The sequence below is a fragment of the Apodemus sylvaticus genome, chromosome 2 (assembly GCF_947179515.1).
Source record: "Apodemus sylvaticus chromosome 2, mApoSyl1.1, whole genome shotgun sequence".
Lineage (NCBI taxonomy): Eukaryota > Metazoa > Chordata > Mammalia > Rodentia > Muridae > Apodemus > Apodemus sylvaticus.
The window spans coordinates 169726042-169732654 of NC_067473.1; the positions used below are offsets into that span (position 1 = coordinate 169726042).

The following is a 6613-nucleotide window of genomic DNA, read 5'->3' on the forward strand; positions in this document are numbered from 1 at the left end:
TGGCCATTATAAACAAGGCTGCTGTGAACATAGTGGAGCATGTGTTTTTATTACATGTTGGACAATCTTCTGGGAATATGCCCAGGAGTGGTATAGCTGAGTCTTCTGATAGTGCCATGTCCAATTTACTGAAGAACCACCAAACTGATTTTCAGAGTGGTTGTATCAGCTCTTAATCCCACCAGCAATGAAGAAGTGTTCCTTCAGAGAATTCCTAAATCCACAACTTCAGAAAAGTGTCTGGATATAAAATTATCTCAAACAAATTAGTTGCCGTCCTCTACTCAAAGGATAAACAAACTTACAAGGAAATTGGGGAAATGGCACACTTCACAATAGTCATAAGTAATATAAAATACCTTGGTGTGACTTTAACCAAGCAAGTGAAAGATCTGTATGACAAGAACTCCAAAAAGAAAGAAATCAAAAAAAATCCCAGAAAAATGGAAAGATATCACATGCTCATGGGTTAGCAGGATTAATTTAGTAAAAATGGCCATCTTCCAGAAACAATCTACAGATTCAGTGCAATCCCCATAAAAATACCAACTCAATTATTTGTAGATTTAGAAAGAACAATTTGCAATTTCATTTAGAATAACAAAAAAAAATACCCAGGATATTGGAAACTGTTATCAATAATAAAACAACTTCCTGGGGAATCACTATTCCTGACAACAAGCTGTACTACAGAGCAATAGTGATTAAAAAGAAAAACTGCATGGTTTTGGTACAGAGACAGGCAGGTAGATCAATGGAATAAAATTAAAGACCCAGAAATGAACCCACACACCTATGGTCACTTGATTTTTGACAAAGGTGCTAAAACCATCCAGTGGGGAAAAAAGACAGCCTTTTTTAAAAAAAATGGTGCTAGTTCAACTGGAGTTCAGCATGTTGAAAAATGCAAATTGGTCCATTTTTTATCTCCTTGTACAAAGATCAAGTCCAAGTAGATTAAGGGCTTCCACCTAAAACAAAATAACACTGAAATTAAAAGAAGAGAAAGTGGCAAGAGTCTTGAATACATGGCCACAGGGGAAATGGTTTCTTTCATTGTGACATTTTCAAGCATGTGTAGTATGTATTGATAATAGTCACCAAACACTTTGCTCCTCTCATTCCTGCCTGATCTTTTCCTGTCTTGGCTGACTTATTTTCCTAAGGTAGGAAAAATAAGTGAATGAATGAGTGAATAAATATATTCCAGATACTGATAATGTGTGGAAAAACATTTATCACTGAAACTGGCCTGTTTAACTTAATGGGACAATTTTCAATTTCTATTTTCCTGAAAAAACATCATTATTTGCAGATATCAATTTTTTGTCATGAGTATTAGAAATAGAACTATCACAAATAATTATTTGTTTAACACAGATTAACATTAGAGATGCTTGTAAACAAGCGTGAACATTAAGCACATACAGAAATAGAAGAATTCAACAAGACAAAGCTATATAAAAGAACAGTTATGGTTACAACCTCTGATTTTATATTTTTTCATTGTACAAAAGTCACATTGATCATGCACTTTTCATTATTTTCTCTTCCTGAACTGTAGTTTTTCAAATGTGATCTTATTGGCATTTGAGGCCAACTACTTTTAAATTGCAAGAGGCTGTCATTTGTACTTCTTAACACATTACACTGGATGCCATCTTTCTACAACCTATCACTTTAGGAAACCAATCATTTTATATATCAAAAACTTGCATCTAAAATTCATGGTGGTCAGTTCTACTTGAATTTTTGATAATCATCAAGTGACCATCTATAAAATTATGAAGTGCATTAGACTTAACATTTGTCTTCCAAATCACAGTTTTACAGTAATCTACTTACGATTTATGAAACAAAAGGACAAAAGCAAAATAAAACAAAGACCCATCATCAACAAAACCCTGTTTTAAAATAATTATTTCTGTGCACCGCACTCCTGTGACCCATACTCTTGATGTTGTTTCTCAGTTATTTTGCAAATTTCCTTATTTATGTTCAGACTTCAATGCTATCATTGTTTTATCTTTCATTCTACTACTATATAAGGGACTTACCAATATTTTCTGAAATATTGATATAGTCAATTTATTCTAAAAAATTATATAATTTATTTGGAAAATTATCTAAAATGTCTTGCAAAATGATTCTGCAAATTCATACTATTAGAATTAATAAATAATGTCATAAAGTACTTTAAAGGTTTTTTGGTTTGTATTTTTTATTTAGCTCTTCTTCATCTGCTTAATAATTTAGTTTCTTGCAGGTGATAGAATGAACCGATGAGTTTTTACAGTTTTGGCAACAAGAAATGAAAGACCAGCCATATGTTGTGAGAATGAATCATCATTATTGTGAAGGTTAATTAATCTGTATTCAGAGTGTTTTTTTTCTCTGTTTTTTCCCCTTCTTTTGAAACATTCTCTTATTTACCTGTAGTAGCTGTATTCAGTGAGATCATGACTGTATTCTCATGACTCTGCTGAACATTGGTCATTTTCATCCATGTCCTTCATGTTCGAATATGTAAATGGTTCCATCTAGGTTTTACATTTCTTATGTAGTTATTCCAATAAATGCTGGATTATCCAGAGGTTCTCTCCATTCTCACCCTTGCCAGCTGCATATTTCCATTAACTCCCTTGGCCCTCTGGGCTTCTCTCCTGTCTTCCTCATAGCTGATCCAGTACCCATTTATCTTTAACCTCCCTTCTCCCATCAATATTCCTCCCTTCCTCTGTATCCTGGGATTATTTTGGTCCCCCTTCTAGGTTGGATTGAAATATCCTTTTCTCTTCATTAAAGATGTCTGGATTTAGACAACAGTTCTCAATAGCATGTTAAGGACAGAATGGCAGAAAAGATGATCTGAAAAGGAATATATGCCTCCTCTTTATTTCTTCTTCCTTTTTTTTCTTACCTTAGAGAAAACCATCAGCTACGCCGGGCAGTGGTGGCGCACACCTTTAATCCCAGCATTTGGGAGGCAGAGGCAGGTATATTTCTAAGTTTGAGGCCAGTCTGGTCTACAGAGTGAGTTTCAGGATGGCCATGAGAAACCCTGTCTCGAAAAAACAAAACAAACAAACAAACAAACTAAACCCATCAGCTATATTGAGGGAGGTTATTGGATAACATCCACTAAGACACAAAAACTTCCTCAATACACACTGGAATGCCTTTTTCCATTTGCTGTCCCATGCAACCAGAAGAAAATGATGAATAGAAGAATCCAGAAATATTAGAACATAAGAGAAAGTTTGTGCAGGAATGGAGTGTGTCAACATAAAAATAGTGATGCTGATATATGATGAAGAGCAAGAGGAATAAAACCATAGTTTTCATAGCTCTTTTGTGTGCTTCTGTGCTTTTGTCCTTGGTATGTATGCCCTGTAATTTCATCCTCCTAAGGTGGCTCTGTAAAGAGAAGATTAACAGAAGAAACAAGGTCAGAGACACTATAAAAATGAAAATGAGAATTACATTATAGAAATTATGGTAGACAAAGAAATAATCTAGAGTATCTAAAAAACTTGTGTTTTGATCCAATTCTGTCCATTCATAAATAAAATTGTTAGGTATTATTTTCATAATAATGAGAAATAAGAAGAAATAGATGACTGCGCCTAGGACAATAGCCAGAAACACTTTATGAATTTTCTGTTTAATCCAGAAGAAAAATGGATTAGAAAAGTTGGCTGTCTTGAACAAGTAGAATACACTGATGCAGGTGGTACACACTGAACATAAATAGTTGGATCCTGTTCAGATAATATTAAAATATATTTGTAAATCTTAGAGTAAAATAACAATTTGTGAAATTTCCTGAAACAGTCACCTGCCATTGTTGTCCACAGAACACACATTCTGGAGGTAGTCAATCAAGAAAGAAGAAAATCCATCACAGAGATTTTACGATTCTTGAACCAGGAAGTACTGTTTATCAGTAAAATAAATCCATATGCCAAAGTTCCCATTATGAATTTTACAACAAAAATTATCACAACCAAAAATCTCATGTAGTCTTTTAGTAAGTAGTTTCAACCTTAGTTCATCATGGGCAAATGGATTCCAGGTACATTGCTGTAGATGTATGAATTCAAATATCAAATGGGCAATGAGTGCCTCTGGAAAACCCTAAACATATGCTCCCAATTGAGTTCTCATTTAAATTGTAAAGATTGCACAGATTTTTCTTGAGTAAATGAATAATTGTCAAGATTTCATTTTGTTCTCTGCTGGGTATTATAATGGTTATATTAGAAATTTGAAATTTTGTATTGGAATTTGAATATTTGATAAAATGTAAATAATGATACATATTCTTTTTTATTCAATATATTCTTTATTTACATTTCAAATGATACATATTCTAATGTTATTCTTTTCATGACGTTTATGCATTTTGACATGTTTTTTGCATCTAATACATTTACCATTCATTCTGCTATGAGACCAGAGTAAAAATCCAGAAGATGTTTTATGTCACATGATTTCATATTAGTGTTTTTACTTGTTTTGAATCTTGTGAATGCACATTAATTAGTAACAATAAGCCTAAGAAAATAAAAGACACCTCTTTTATGTTTTAACACTTTTATTAATTGTAAATTTAATTAATTTACGTTGTCATACATACACCCTGTCAAAATCAAACTAGGAAAGACTGTGTTTGTTTTGGTCTATAGTTTCTGAAAGGATACAGGCCATCATGGAGGAAAAAGATTGGCTGCAGAAGCAAACGGCTGGCTTAACAGTCAGGAAGCAGTCATATAATCACATTTTATCCATATACTGGAAGCAAACAGAGAGGGAGAATAAAAACTAGGTCTAAGTTACAAACTATTGGAAATAACTATTTTAATAAGACTCAGTCAGTTAAAGGACCCATAACTTGACCAAACAGTGCCATGGTCTGGAAACCACATCTTCAAACACAAGAGTCTGCAAGAAACATTTCATACATAAACTAGGACAAAATTCTAGTCATTTTTACTTGTGGCAGTTTTAACACATGACTTCATTTATTCTTTCCTCTCTGGACATGAGGAATGTATATCTTCTTTTCTTGAATCTAACATGATGTTTGATGGCTTTATCTAAAACAAGAAATTTTAAAGCTAAATCATAAAATGTTGTATGATTACTTTGCTGCTAACTAGAACATCTTTGAATACAATTTGAAAGGTAAAGTAGTCTAAGTTCTCTGAGACCACAAAATGCAAATCACCTTAAGAGGTAAAATGTAGGCCTCTTGGCAATTATTGAATCTAAATGCAGCTTTAAATTATTTCTATTCCAGACCAGGCATCAAATTTTAGACCAATATTTACTATATGCCAATGTCTCATGGTAATCAATGGCTATTAGCCATTATGGGTGTTGCTTTAGTCTGTACCTAGAATGTCCCCACTTGCTTGCATTTTGAAGTAATGAGAAATGCACTTGGAAAAGCTCTGAAAGCCTTAGGAAAAGGGAATGTTATCTGGTAGAACTGAGTTATCAGTAATGAATGAGACTTTGAAGTATTAAACCTACCCCTTTTTCTTTTCTTGCCGTCTGCTCTCTAGTCTGCTATATCTTGAATAGCTTTCACAAAGTACACCTACCAGCATAAACTCAGTCACTATGCCATGATTTCCTGGAAATGGTGATCAAAATTAAATAAAGCCATGAATAGAAATTAATCTTTTCTTATTAATAATGATTCACTGAGGTATTGAGTAAAAAATAGCATTGGTTAGTGATACACAAAATTTTTTAAAAGTATTGTAATTCAGATAATGTAACAATAAGATAATCGTTGTCAAATAATATGAAAAATATAATTCCTTAGGGTAAAAACACATATTAAATACTCATTGGAATCAGTACACAATGGATTCTTCCACTATTGTTAAATGTTACATATAAACTCTGATATAAAATATTTTTACTTCCATTTCTATTCATTTAAATGTTTCTACCCAAAGCTCAAGCACTAAAAACCAAAAGAAGCTCCCCTCCTAGTCATATCTCCTAACTAATGTGTAGAATCCAGAAGCATCAATAAATGGTGGTCTAATAATCCAAACGTTCAATAGTTATGCAGTTCAAGAAGTTGGATGTCTCAGCTTATATTTTGGGAAGAAGTTAGTTCTAATACCAACAAAGGAATGGATACCTCAACATCAGGAATTGTTGAACTTGCTAGCAAGCAAACAAACAGACAAAGAGAGAGCAAGCAGACAAACAAACAAACAGAGAGCAAGCAGACAAAGGCAAAAGATTTGTTTTCTATATCCTGTTATATAGGGTGACACAAAATAGTGTGACCCATATTTATTTTTACAGCCTCAGATGACCCATATTCAAGAAAGGTTTTCATAACCCAAATGATCTAATAATAAAATATAAAAAAATAAAAAATCCCATTAAGTTGTTGCCATCTTCTTGAAATTTAGTTGATTCCATATATAGTCAGTTCAATAGCCAAGATTAGTCATTACAATTACTTCAAAATTCAACCTACTCTAGTCAACATAGTCAGTATTGCCAATGAGATCATATCAGTTTGAATTTAGGGAAAGTACAATCTTGGTCGAGGTCACTTTGAAATCAGTCTGGTCATTTC

General features: G+C 33.0%; 1 pseudogene; it reads right to left on the reverse strand.

The window, feature by feature from the left end:
- Positions 1–957: 957 nt before the first annotated feature.
- On the reverse strand, positions 958–4019 carry LOC127678152 (taste receptor type 2 member 9-like; annotated as a pseudogene).
- Between the last annotated feature and the right edge of the window lie 2594 nt (positions 4020–6613).